The sequence below is a fragment of the Erythrolamprus reginae genome, chromosome 1, assembly GCF_031021105.1.
Source record: "Erythrolamprus reginae isolate rEryReg1 chromosome 1, rEryReg1.hap1, whole genome shotgun sequence".
Classification (NCBI taxonomy): domain Eukaryota; kingdom Metazoa; phylum Chordata; class Lepidosauria; order Squamata; family Dipsadidae; genus Erythrolamprus; species Erythrolamprus reginae.
The window spans coordinates 282889863-282904388 of NC_091950.1; the positions used below are offsets into that span (position 1 = coordinate 282889863).

Consider the following 14526-nt stretch of genomic DNA (forward strand, 5'->3'; position numbering starts at 1 on the left):
AAGTTGACTTTGCCTATTAATATACTGTATGTTGGTGAGCTGCTGCCGTGCACAGTTCCACAGCTCTGGAACGCAGGTGTGGGATTGAGCACAATTATGCTTCCTGTACCTGTGCAAGTAGCAAATTGCCCAGGTGGGGAAGCAAAAAAAACCCTCACCGAAATATGCCTGCATGCGCATCCCTGTGTGTCCTTAGCCCACCTCTCTGTTGCCAGAGAAAACTATTGCAGTCGCCTAGGCTTGAATTCATATTTCAATGAATTTCCTAAAATCAGGAGGGAGGGAACCCTTTGAATGACCAAGAGGATGCTATTTCCTAAATAGGGGGCAGCAACTGAAGAAGCTCTCTTTCTAATAACTGAAAATGGCTGTTTGAGCAAAGGGGCATGACTACAGGGATGTCAAACTCATGGCCCATGGGCCAGATGTGTTACACACTGGCTGGGGTGGTGTAGGGTTTCCTGCTTGAGCAGGGGTTTGGACTTGATGACCTGCAAGGTCCTGTTCAACTCTAATAATAAATAAATAAACACTGGCCATGCCTATGCCTAGTTTGACACCCCTGCCCTACTAGATCTTCAGAGAGGGGCCGCATACAAATCTAATAAATAATAATAATAATAATAATAATTATTATTATTATTATTATTATTATTATTATTATTATTATTATTTATTAGATTTGTATGCCGCCCCTCTCCATAGACTTGGGGCGGTTCACAATAATAACAAAGACAATGTAAGAACAAATCTAATAATTTAAAAAACACTAAAACCCCCATTATTAAAAGCAAGCATACACACAAACATACCATTATTATTATTATTATTATTATTATTATTATTATTATTATTATTATTATTATTATATCAGTGACCTTGATAATGACTTTAGGAAGTAGAAGGGAGCTTAATGTCTAATACTACTATTGCATTTCTCCCCAATATTTGTATTATATAGCCATGAAATCCTTTTGCAACGTTGGTAATTTGGGATTTGTGGTGGTTTAAAGACAGTTAAAGATGGCATCTGGAAAACATTGTCTCAGTATCTTGGTTTTATTGCATTTATGCAGTGAAGGGCCACCAAAATTTTTACTACCACACTGTGGGTATGGGTTATGGAGGATGCCCTGCATTTTCTTTCAACATCTTTCAGTGCAAATTGGGTGCTCTGGGGTGGAGCTCCATTTTCACTACCCCACTGCGTTCCCCCCTGTCCAGGCAGTAGCCCACCCCTGCATTTATGACTCTTTCTCATAGTGTAATAATAGCAGCAGAGGCCTAAGAAACAGAGGTCATGAGAGGAGATCGTTTCCACTGCGACTGTTTCCAACAGCTTCCATACTGTAATTGTCAGTTCAGTCAAGTTGTGCCACATTGGCAAACCACTTTGGTAATTACAGTACATTGCACTGTAACAGAAATTATATTTTCATAACACAGCATCATGCATCCGTTATATTTTCACAACAGATATTTTTTAAAAAATTCTATTTTCTGGTATACTCTGTTAGCATTGGCCCAAAGTATTATTTTTTTTCTCATTGCTGTGCAGTTCATATTTGCAGATTTTCTTTAAAAAAAATAGTAAACTGTAATGAATATGAGTACCCCACCCCAGTATTTTCAAATCAAGTGGAAAATATTAAGGTGATCTCTACTGGTTAAACACTGCCATTTGGCTGATTAAATCATATAAGCCCCTCTGGAGTCCCATCAAATCTCAGGTCTGGCAGCTGTGTTTTAGATTCTTGGAATAAAAAATATTTATATCTGCCTAATTACTCTTGTTGTTGTTGTTGCTGCTGCTGTTGTTTAAACCATTATCTCGAATTCTGATCAAGAAATGTTTCACAGAATCTATTCCATGCTGGGAGAAATCAGTCAAACCATTTAAGGATATTTTAGTTTAACACTGATATTTTGCTATTTATCTAAATATAAATTCCTACAATAAAAGGATAAAATTCCCAATGGTAGCAAAGTTGACAGATTTTGTTCTGCTTTTTAACGTTCAACAAATATCCATGTTATTCAAGGCTGCACCAGTTTCTCAATGTTTACACATATGGAGAAGATAAAATAATCTATGTGTCCCCTTTTGATTTGGGGAATATAACAATGAAACATAGATTATTTTATCTTCTGTCTATCTTCCCCTATTTCAATTAACTATACTCAATGACAAATATTTCATAATTCTACAGCAATTGTTATTATATTTAGTGTGAGTGTGAACCATGTGTAAGGTAATTATTGGGCGAAGTCTAAGGTTCATTATCTATGTTGCATATTTGTCAGGTAGAATAGCTCAGGAAAGCAAAATTGAAGTCTGCCCTGTACTTCAAGAGGCAGTCTACAATTAGCCAAAGATAAACTCCTAACAAAAACCAGCAAAATGCACTCTTTATGTACAATAAATGCATCAATTTAGAAAAGTATAACAACAATAGAAAATAGAATATCAGAATATCAGAAACTGCCTTAAAACTCAAGTTTTAACTTTAACATTATTTTATCTGGCTAACCCAGTTTACTCTTCATCACGTAATACATTTTCTAAAATCATGGGTCAGCACTTCAGGATTCCTCTCTAGACAAAGAGAGGACAGGTAGTTGCTCCAGGTGAGAAATCTACAAGACTCTGGCAGGTTTAGTGCTCTGGGAGATCTTTACCCAAACTCTTAAGTTGTGGGAATCACGACTCAGGAGACAGACTGTTTATTGGCAACTCTCTGTACAACCAGCAGCTTACAGACTGACAGCTAGCCCTTTTATAGGGAGTTGTCAGATGCTTCAACCCACTCAAACAATGGACCTGGGTGAAAACATGTACAACTGTCAGAACGTAACACCCCTCCCCTCCTCGATGGAACAATCCATACAGCACATGTAATCATGCAGGCAGGTGGGGGGTTGGGAACCCTCCCTGACCTGCAAAGCTCAGTCATTGGTGAGGCAGCATCCAGAGTGGACAGGTCTGCTGCTGCTCCGAGTCCTGAGCCTGGAAGCTCCTGACAGCCTTTGGGCGGGGCCTCCTCAGAATTTGGAACCTCCTCAGAATTTGGAACAAGGTAATCCCCCCTGCTAAGACAATTCATCTGTTTCTGTGTGAATGGTTTGAATTCAACTCTGACACAGTCCTCAAGCCATCCCTTCCACACCCAGTTCAAAATGTTTTTGAGCAAGAGCTTTCTGTTCATGTGCCTCGTCACTCCAGCTGAAGTGACAAGTCCAGAGTCAATAAGCAAGGTCAATAAGCAGAACATGAGTGTCTGGAATGTCAGTTACCAGATCAGGCAGAGGATACCTGCTCAGGGTATTGTCATTGCCCATGTCCTTCCTGGACCAGTGAACCAGCTGATAGGAGTAGGATGATAGAAAAATGGCCTATTTGGCAAAACAAGGGGACAAGGAACTATGGTGGGCTGGTCCCCAGTGAGCATTCCCAACAAGGGCATGTGGTCCATCGGCAACTTAAAATCCCTCCAAAAGAAATACTCATGGAACTTCTTTACCCCAGCAATGGCAGCCAATGTCTCCTTGTCCAGCTGGCTATAGTTCTTCTTGGCACTGGACAGAATCCACGAGTATTATTATTATTATTATTATTATTATTATTATTATTATTATTATTTATATTTGTATGCCGCCCCTCTCTGTAGACTAGGGCCTCAGTTCCATTTGGGATTGAGGCACGGGCAATGGTAAAAGGGGAAGTGTCACAAACAAAGACATGGTTAGCACTCTGGACTTTGAATCCAGCGATCTGGGTTCAAATATCGGTGGAACCTCCTTTTATAAAAAAAAATAATAATTTTTTTTATCATCATCATCATCATCATCATCATCATCATCATCATCATCATGCTTCTTTATATAATAAAAGGGGTTTGGGTCCTTTTCATAGTTCCCTGTAAGCTGCGCAGTGCGCTATAGCGCAGAGGTTTCTACTCGTCGGCCCGGGAATTTCAAATTTAGCGCGGAGGACTGACCTCCGTGCTGGAATTTGAAATCAGAACGGTTGCTGCTCTACAACATAGGGCAGCAACAGTTCCTTAAGCAAAGGCGGGAAACAAAGTGCAAAGTGGCCAATCACAGCAGGCCCGCTTTCTTCCCCGCCCCTTAAATCCTGGATTTTCTCCTCCCCGCCCTCCGGCAGCCAAACGGTTGTTTAGCTGATGTCGGGTAAGGTAAGAAAATCGGGCCTCTAAGCCTCGGTGGGGTGGGGGTTGCCGCCGGACTGCCGAGATGGGTGAGGCAGGGCTGGTGGCGCAGCCCACCGCTAGGCCTCTAAGCCTCGGTGTGTGTGTATGTGTGTGTGGGTTGCCGCCGACCAGGTGCCTCGTCGGTGTGCGTGTGTGGGGTTGCCGCTGACTGCCGAGAGTGACGCAGCAAAGTAAGAGGTCTGGTGGCGCAAGGCCTCTAAGCCTCGGTGTGTGTGGGTGGGTTGGTTGCCGCCGACCGGGTGCCTCGTCGGTGTGCGTGTGTGGGGTTGCCGCCACCCGCTGACTGCCGAGAGTGATGCAGCAAAGTAAGAGGGCAGGTGGCACAGCCCACCGCTAGGCCTCTAAGCCTCGGTGTGTGTGTGGAGGGGGGAGGTTGCCGCCGACCGGGTGCCTCGGTGTGTGTGTGTGGGTGTTCTAGGCCTCTAAGCCTGGGGGGTGCCGATGACCGGGCATGTTACCTTTCCGCGGGGACCTCTTACTTGCGCCTTCCGACTTTTCCGGCAGCTGCAGCGCTCCGCCTGGCTGGAATTTCCCTTGCGGGGGCCGCGTATGAGCTTTGGGGCCCGGAGGGAGGAAGGGTGGCTGGCTGGTAGCAGCGGCACCGGGAGTAGCCGCCTCACAGCTGACCACCTTGCCGCTGCCCCACAGCTAGTCACAGTGCCGCTGCTGCCGCCGGCCACCCTTCCTCCCTCCGGGCCCCAAAGCTCATACGCGCCTGCCGCAAGGGAAGCTCCAGCCTGGCGGAGCGCACCGCAAAATAAGAAGAAAAGGTCCTGCGGAAAGGCCGGGGGAGGCGCGCCTCACAGCTGACCTTTTCTTCTTGTTTTGCGCTGCACTCCGCCCGGCTCGAGCTTCCCTTGCGGCGGCCGCGTGTGAGCTTTGGGGCCCAGAGGAGGGCAGCAGCGGGAGGGGGGCAGCAGCGGCACCAGGGCGGGCAGTAGCCATGAGACGGCGGCACGGTGGTCGGCTGCGAACTCCAGGACAGAGGCACCGATGCGGCGTTTGGACGTGTTGCTACACGCCGTACATGCTGCCGTTGCCTGGCTGGCACTTGCCTCCTGGCTGGGCCGGGACGGAGGCTCCAGCCGCATGCCCAATGCAACGCCAGCATGTACGCTGTCTAACACGTCCAGACGCCGCGTCGGTGCCTCTGTTCTGGCCGCCGCTATTGCCCGGTGCCGCCGCCGCCACCGTCCTCCCGCTGCTGCCGTCCACCCGTCCTCCCTCCGGGCCCCAAAGCTCACACGCCGCCGCCACAAGGGAAGCTCCAGCCGGACGGAGCGCACCGCAAAATAAGAAGAAAAGATCCCGCGGAAAGGCGTGGGGCGGGGAGCCGCGCCTCACAGCTGATCTTTTCTTCTTGTTTTGCGCTGCAGTCCGCCCGGCTGAAAACAAAACGGCTCCAAAAGTCGGCCGGGCTCCCGGGAGGCGGTGCGCGACTGTTTCCTCTTCGCTGCAGAGCCGCAGGGAGGCGAAGACACGGTGCCCGGCCACGCTCCGCCTCCCGGGAGCCCAGCCGATTTTTGGAGCCATTTTGTTTTCAGCTGGGCTCCCGGGAGGCGGAGTGTGGCCAGGCACCGTGTCTTTGCCTCCGCGCGCCGCCTCCGCCCGGCCGAAAACAAAACAGCTCCAAAAGTCGGCCGGGCTCCCGGGAGGCGGTGCGCGACTGTTTCCTCTTCGCTGCAGAGCCGCCGGGCAGAGGCGAAGACAACGGCGCCCACCACTCTCTCTCCATCTCTCTCTCTCTCTTTTTCTCTCTGTTGCCGTAATGGTGAACGAGAGAGAAAGAGAGAGAGAGAGAAAGGAGGGGAGAGAGAATGAGAAAGAAAGCGAGAAAGTAAGCAAGACAGAAAGACAGGGAAAGAAAGCAAGAGAGAGAGAAAGAGAGGGGGGAAGAAGGGGGAGGGAAAGACATAGAGGGAGGGAAGGAGGGAGAGAGAAAGAACAAAAAAGAGAGGGAGGAAGGAAGAGAGAAAGGAAGAGGGATGGAGAGAGAGGGAATGAAAGATGAAGGAAGGGAGAGAGAAAGGGGGAGGGAGAGATAGAAAGGAGGGAGAAGGGGGTAGTTAGGGAGAGGGAAAAGGAAGGGCTTGGAGAAAGGCAGGGGGAAAGAAAGATAGAAAAGAAAGAGGGAGGGAGTGATAGAAAGGAAAAAGGGAGGGAGGAAAGAGGGAGGGAGAGATAGAAAGGAAAAGGGGAGGGAGGAAAGAGGGAGGGAGAGATAGAAAGGAAAGAGGGAGGGAGAGATAGAAAGGAAAGAGGGAGGGAAAGATAGAAAGAAAAGAGGGAGGGAGAGATAGAAAGGAAAGTGGGAGGGAGAAAAGAGGGAGGAAGACATAGAAAGGATAGAATTATGGATGCAAGAACTTGCTCATGTGTGATAGCGCACGCCCACACTTACTTACTTACTTACTTACTTTATTTATGTATTTATTTATTTATACTTATATGCCGCCCAGTGCCAAAGGGACTGCCGCTCAGACACTATACTTTTCCGCTCACCCCGAAAAAAAATTAGAGGGAACACTGGTCCTTTTAATGCTTTCTTAGTGGGAAAATAGATGAGCAGCATGAAGCCAGACAGTCGGTTTTATTTCTAATTGTTATTCTATTCCTTTCCATATTTTGGCCTCCTTGGTGTCTGTCTCACTTCATGCTGCTGATTTATTTTCCCACTAAGAAAGCATTAAAAGGACCCTCCAGCAATTTGGGGGCAAAAGGGAACCTTGTACCCATGGAAATAATTAATAGATGATGATGATGATGATGATGATGATGATGATGATGATAATAATTTTAAAAAAATTAAATATTTTTTAAAAAGGAGGTTCCACTGAGATTTGAACCCAGATCGCTGGATTCAAAGTCCAGAGTGCTAACCATTACACTATAGAACTGGTGATGCTTCTGCCCTCTCTTCCAAGAAAGTAAAGGGAGGTCAGGAAGAAGTATACATGACATCAAAGCTCCGCCCCCGGAATTCCATCGTGGGGTTTCCCAGCTCCTTTTGCTTGCAGCATGGCAAGCAAAAGGAGGTGGGGAATGCCATGATGGGATTCCCCACTCTTCTCCCGGGTGGCGGTGTTTTGCAGTGTTTGAGCGAACGCCGAACCTGAACCCGAACTTTGCCCAAAGGTTTAAAAAAAATTGGGTTCAGGTTCGGCATCACGAACGGCACAAAATTCGGTACAAATCCAAATTGTGCAAGTTCGGTTCGCCCAACACTGTTTCTGAGCATTCAGTGACAAGTGGGATATAAGATTCAGTTTAGTTTACTAAAGTAAAGAACTGTAAAAAAAAAGGTACTAGAAAGAAATCACTGAATTATATGAACATTCAATGAATATTAAGAAATTATCACATGCTATTATGAATTAAATCCATTCATTTATCCTTTCTAGAAATGAATGTATGAAATTTAGAAATGAAAATTTTGGGAATCAAGTATCATTGAACAATGGTTTGTAGATTAGAGACATTTCATACTCAGAAAATTACTCTCTGCACATAATAAATTGGAGCAATAAGGCACGTATAGGAAATAAAAGATTTGAAACTGAAAAACAAAAATATGCTGTAAAACAAATTACCATCATATTCTCCTCAATTGGTACATAAATATATATATTTGGAAGCAGTCAATTAAGGGAAGAGGTTTTGAAAAGAAAGGTTTTTTTATCTCCTTTGAAATCAGAAGAAAAAAATTTTTTTTTAATACACAGTAATGTAAATATGGTTGCCCAATCAATTAAGACAAAAAATGATTGCAGATGAATCATCTCACATGCAGTCTCACAGCAGTAAAAATAACAGAAATGGATAATAAATTGAAAGCAGATCACTTAGTTAAATATCAGATGCCAAATTGTAAAATTAGATTGGAAAATAAAATAAATCAATTTTGAAAAAGGTTTTTTTTAGCAATCAACAATAAAACTTTAGAAATGAGAAAATAAAGACAGGTGTGCAAAAGCAATCCAATTTGGCTAGCAAAATGATTGTGGATGTCACAGAAGAATTAAAGGGCATTGTAAACTTTTAAAAAATGATTAAAGAAGGATTAAGCAATTTGAATAAAATAAGCAATTTCAGATAAACAACCCTTTTAGAAAATATGTACTGAAAGCACAAAACCATTTGAATCCCCTGAAAATAAGGAATGAATATTGGAATTTGGAAAAAGTTTTGGGATAACTAAGTATTATTATTATTATTATTATTATTATTATTATTATTGTTATTATTATTATTATTATTATTATTATTATTATTATTATTATTATTATTTATTAGATTTGTATGCCGCCCCTCTCTGGGAAAAGACAGCAAAATGGCCACATGGATATATGGTATAAAAAAGGAACAAAACCTAAGCTGATATAATAACATAGAATTCTTTATTGGCCAAGTGTGATTGGACACACAAGGAATTCGTCACTGGTGTACATGCGCTCGGTGTATATAAAAGAAAAGATACAATTGTCAAGAATCATGAGGTACAATATTTAATAATTACATAGGGTACAAATAAGCAATCAGGAAACAATCAATATTAACATAAATCATAAGGATACAAGCAACAAGTGACAGTCATAGTCATAAGTGGGAGGAAATTGGTGATAGGAATGATGAGAAGACTATTAGTAATAGTAATGTAGCCTTAGTGAATAGTTTGACAGTGGTGAGGGAATTATTTGTTTAGCAGAGTGATGGCATTCGGGGAAAATCTAGTTGTCTCGGGGTGCAGTGCTTTATAGCATTGTGGCATAGCGTCATTCATGGAATTTGACTCCAACAGGTATTGAATCTATATTCTTATCCCACAAATTATTTTAATAAAACATTTCAGCATGCTTTAGTAGATAACTATCTCAATACACAATGAATATTTCTGAATATGAAATACAAAACAAAAATACATCCGATCATTTTAATCCAATAACTTGTGATCTTATCAAGTTGCTAATAGGAATCATTAGCATCAAACAGGAAGCATTTAACATCTATAAACATCTCGAATTGTGTACCTTCAAAGCAAAAATGGAATTTTAAATATTTTAAACATATAAATGACAATTTTTTTCCATTCATAAAACAGTATTTTAAATACTCAAAAAGACATAAAACAAAACTTTGGCTTGATTAAAAACATGAAATTAATTTAACTAAACTAATTGAACTAAGTGTTCAGAAATGGAATTAGTGAGAAAATCATATTATTAAATAATTCAATGAAAAATGATATTGAATGGCAAATACGGAGGAACTTGAAAAAGTTTAAAAAAAATGTGTATACACAAATCATGTCTCTAAATAGAAACATAGAAACATAGAAGACTGACGGCAGAAAAAGACCTCAAGGTCCATCTAGTCTGCCCTTATACTATTTCCTTCTATTTTATCTTACAATGGATATATGTTTATCCCAGGCATGTTTAAATTCCGTTACTGTGGATTTACCAGCCACGTCTGCTGGAAGTTTGTTCCAAGGATCTACTACTCTTTCAGTAAAATAATATTTTCTCATGTTGCCTTTGATCTTTCCCTCAACTAACTTCAGATTGTGTCCCCTTGTTCTTGTGTTCACTTTCCTATTAAAAACACTTCCCTCCTGAACCTTATTTAACCCTTTAACATATTTAAATGTTTCGATCATGTCCCCCCTTTTCCTTCTGTGCTCCAAACTATACAGATTGAGTTCATTAAGTCTTTCCTGATACGTTTTATGCTTAAGACCTTCCACCATTCTTGTAGCCCATCTTTGGACCCGTTCAATTTTGTCAATATCTTTTTGTAGGCGAGGTCTCCAGAACTGAACACAGTACTCCAAATGTGGTCTCATGTGTGTGGCTTTCCTTCAGGATCCTCTTGAAAGACAAATAACCTGAACTCCCTGATCAAATGTAATTAACGAACAAGGACTCCTTGAACTGAAAATCAGAAAATAAAACTACTTCTTTAAAAATCATTACTTTAAAAATAACAAGGAGGGAATAAATGAAAAACTTATTCAGGTTTTTATTCAGTTGCTAACTTTCATAACTTTTTTAAAAATCCCCTGCCTATATCCATTTAAAAATTAGGCATTACCATGTGCATAATTTTAGGCTACCTTAAAGGCATGCTGTACAGCAAATCTGAATAAACCCAGCAACCAAAAATACATTTCAGGAAATAGGTAAGAAAAATAAATGAATTTTCAGAGACCTTCTATGACCTACACTGTAGGGTTGGGATGAAAGCTCAGTCCAGAGAAATAAGGTTATTATTGAAAAGGTTCTCTCCCTTATAATCTCCCAAGTCATAGGCTGTGGTGATGGGTAAATAAAAAGAGCCTCTATGCAAGCAGGCTGGTGCAAACAAAGGCAGTCTGTCATGTAACTTGTGTTCAAACTATTTACCGTTTAGGATTAAATCCAGCAATTTAAACTGAACTGAGAAACCTACTGGCAACGAGTTTGCTGACGGTACAATATTGAGACCAACTGTCCCTAATTTTAAATGATTTAGTGGGACAAAAAAAAGAAGACATCTACAGGATTGTATTTGAGGATTTGAGAGAATATTTTAATGTCTGGAATTTTATTTTCTTTCACTCAAGTAAGCTCTAGAGTGTATTTAGCCAAATTTGGATTCAGAATTTTTCAAAGAAAGGTGGCTCTCAATTCAATTCATGTAGTGTGATTAAGACATTGAGTTTTTTGACCAGAAGGTCAGCAGTTTGAGACCCAAACATCACCTGATGGCAGTGATGGGCTACCAAAAATTTTACTGCCACACTGTGGGTGTGGTTTATTTTGTGGGTGTGGCTTATTTTGTGGGCATGGCTTGCCGGCCATGTGACCAGGTAGGGGTGGCTTGCTGTCCATGTGACCAGGTGGGAGTGACTTGACAGTCATGTGACTGGGTGGGAATGGCTCACCGATCAAGACAAGTTTTCAAATAGGTGCTTGGACTCTTTTTCAGTTGATTAAGTCACATTATTTGAATAGCCACAAAAAGGACAAATGATAGACAGCATTATTTGTTGAGGAGCACGGTAACATTTTAAGGCTTTGTACTGAACCCACGAGGTTCAGTATGATAACAGATTAGGCAAATAGCTCAATTTTCTTTAATTGCTATAAAAGTTCAGTTCTAGATAATGATTAAAATGATTAAAGCATTTATGGGTAAAAAAGTACTATTTAATTATTTCCTATTTTAAAAGTAATTAAGGATCATTTTAAGGTACTAGAGAAGGAAGGACAATTAAAAAAATCTATTAAGTATTCAATAAATAGTGCATAAATGTACTGCCCCCACTATGCCCCCCCTCGTGGGGGCAGCAGCCCATTACTGACTGATGGGATAAGCTCTCATATCTTGCCCCAGCTCCTGCCCACTTAGCAGTTCAAAAGCATGAACGTGCAAGTAGATAAATAGGTATCACTTTGGTGGGAAATAGCTGAGTTCCATACACATCAGCATATAGGCCACATGACCACGAAGCATTTTCAGACAATGCTGGCTCCCTCAGCTATGATATGGAGATGAACATCACCCCATAAAGTGAGACATGACTGTACAGGGGAAACCTTTTCCTTTCCCCTCAATTCATTGCATAGAAACAGCATTCGGGCCTACCAAGAAATGTTCAGAGTGGGATCATGTTCAACAAAGAAGATGAGATTGTGGCCACTTATCCAATGTCTTGGGAATCTGAGCTGATGGAATCAGTGAGCCTCTGGAAGATGAACTGTCAATGCCTGAACTGGACCTTCACAAAGATTGAATGCTTTTCCCTACTCTGTTTCAAGTGTTCTTGCTGCTAGTGGTATATGCGTGTTGTGGGTGAGGGGGTGTAAATAAACTGGGTATTATACAATGCATTTACTCAAAGAAACTCCCTCCCTTATTTGTTGACCCTGTAGGCTTAATCAAAGAAGCAATATCTCATTACAAGGATGATCAAGCCAAGTATTCAGTCTTAGATCAAACCTTTTGCTTGAGGCAATTTTCAAGCTCTCAGCAATGATCTGAGGTTTTAAGGTTTCTAAGATATTTTTTAAAGATAACTTCTTAGATGTAGATAAGGAATGCAGGGTTATTCAGCGTGAAATGATTGTGTTCAAATTCATATTGCTTTACAATTCAGGTCTGGCGTACAACTGGCATTACCTGCAAATAATTATTTCCAAGATTTTGTTTCCTCAAATACAAAGCTACCAAGCAACAAAGGCTTTAGGCTTTGTTTGTTTTCTCAGTTGGCTAAATGTGTTGACAAGCTCAGCTTTGTTTTTGCTTTCTGAATTGGTTTGCCTGGGGCTGTTTGAACTTCTTCATGGGAATGCATGGGTTCCAGCAAACACTTATCAGCAGGGTTCAAACATGTATTACTTTTAATCAGAAGTAACAAATATTTAAAAGTCATTTTCCCCTTGCCAACCTCTGCCAGACAGCCCATCATAAGCCTATACTTACATCTGCTTTGCTAAAACCTTTAACTGGCATTTTACTTTACCACTGAACTATTTCTGCCTCTTCTGACTGGCTATTTGCTAATTCTACCACTAGACATGGATTTTCAGGTGGCTGACTAGCACGGTCTCTATGCTAGCTAGCTACCTCTGCCAGCTCCATCATCTACCTGCTCACTATCCAAAGCCCATCTCCAACCCCATCTGATTCCATTTTCTCATTTGTGATTTGTCTCTGCTGCACTTAACCAATCCCTGTTAACAGGAGATGTTCCTGAGGATTGGAGAATGGCCAGTGTTGTGCCTATCCACAAGAAGGGCAGTAGAGAAGAAGCTGGAAACTACAGGCCAGTTAGCTTGACATCAGTTGTAGTTAAAATGATGGAGACTCTACTCAAAAAGAGGATAAATCAGCATCTAAAAAACAATAACTTATTGGACCCAAATCAGCATGGCTTTACTGAAGGCAAATCGTGTCAGACTAATCTCATTGAGTTCTTTGACTATGTCACAAAGGTGTTGGATCAAGGTGGTGCCGTGGATATTGCCTATCTGGACTTCAGCAAAGCCTTTGATACGGTTCCACATAAAGAGCTGATAGATAAATTAGTGAAGATTGGACTTAATCCCTGGATAGTTCAGTGGATTTCAAGCTGGCTGAAGCATAGACATCAGAGAGTTATTGTTAATGGCGAGTATTCTGAGCAGAGACAGGTTACAAGCGGTGTGCCACAAGGGTCTGTTCTGGGTCCTATTCTTTTTAATATGTTTGTGAGTGACATAGGGGAAGGTTTGGTAGGGAAGGTTTGCCTATTTGCCGATGACTCTAAAGTGTGCAATAGGGTTGATATTCCTGGAGGGGTCTGTAATATGGTAAATGATTTAGCGTTACTAGATAAATGGTCAAAGCAATGGAAACTGCAGTTTAATGTTTCCAAATGTAAAATAATGCACTTGGGGAAAAGGAATCCTAAATCTGAGTATTGCATTGGCAGTTCTGTGTTAGCAAAAACTTCAGAAGAGAAGGATTTAGGGGTAGTGATTTCTGACAGTCTCAAAATGGGTGAGCAGTGTGGTCGGGCAGTAGGAAAGGCAAGTAGGATGCTTGGCTGCATAGCTAGAGGTATAACAAGCAGGAAGAGGGAGATTGTGATCCCCTTATATAGAGCGCTGGTGAGACCACATTTGGAGTACTGTGTTCAGTTCTGGAGACCTCACCTACAAAAAGATATTGACAAAATTGAACGGGTCCAAAGATGGGCTACAAGAATGGTGGAAGGTCTGAGGTATAAAACGTATCAGGAAAGACTTAATGAACTCAATCTGTATAGTCTGGAAGACAGAAGGAAAAGGGGGGACATGATCGAAACATTTAAATATGTTAAAGGGTTAAATAGGGTTCAGGAGGGAAGTGTTTTTAACAGGAAAGTGAACACAAGAACAAGGGGACACAATCTGAAGTTAGTTGGGGGAAAGATCAAAGGCAACATGAGAAAGTATTATTTTACTGAAAGAGTAGTAGATCCTTGGAACAAACTTCCAGCAGACGTGGTAGATAAATCCACAGTAACCGAATTTAAACATGCCTGGGATAAACATATATCCATTGTAAGATAAAATACAGGAAATAGTAAAAGGGCAGACTAGATGGACCATGGGGTCTTTTTCTGCCGTCAGTCTTCTATGTTTCTATGTTTCTAATTGTATCACTTATCTATGATAATTGGATGGGATAGAGTAGAGTAGAGTAGAATAGAATAGAATAGAATAGAATAGAATTCTTTATTGGCCAAGTGTAATTGGACATACAAGGAATTCCTCTCAAGTGCATAAAC

The 14526-nt window shown here is 41.7% G+C and overlaps 1 non-coding gene across 1 annotated transcript; it reads right to left on the reverse strand.

The window, feature by feature from the left end:
• Window positions 1-7057: 7057 nt before the first annotated feature.
• Window positions 7058-7129, reverse strand: TRNAQ-UUG (transfer RNA glutamine (anticodon UUG)). The gene has a single exon. It is a non-coding gene; the product is annotated as a tRNA-Gln (tRNA).
• Between the last annotated feature and the right edge of the window lie 7397 nt (window positions 7130-14526).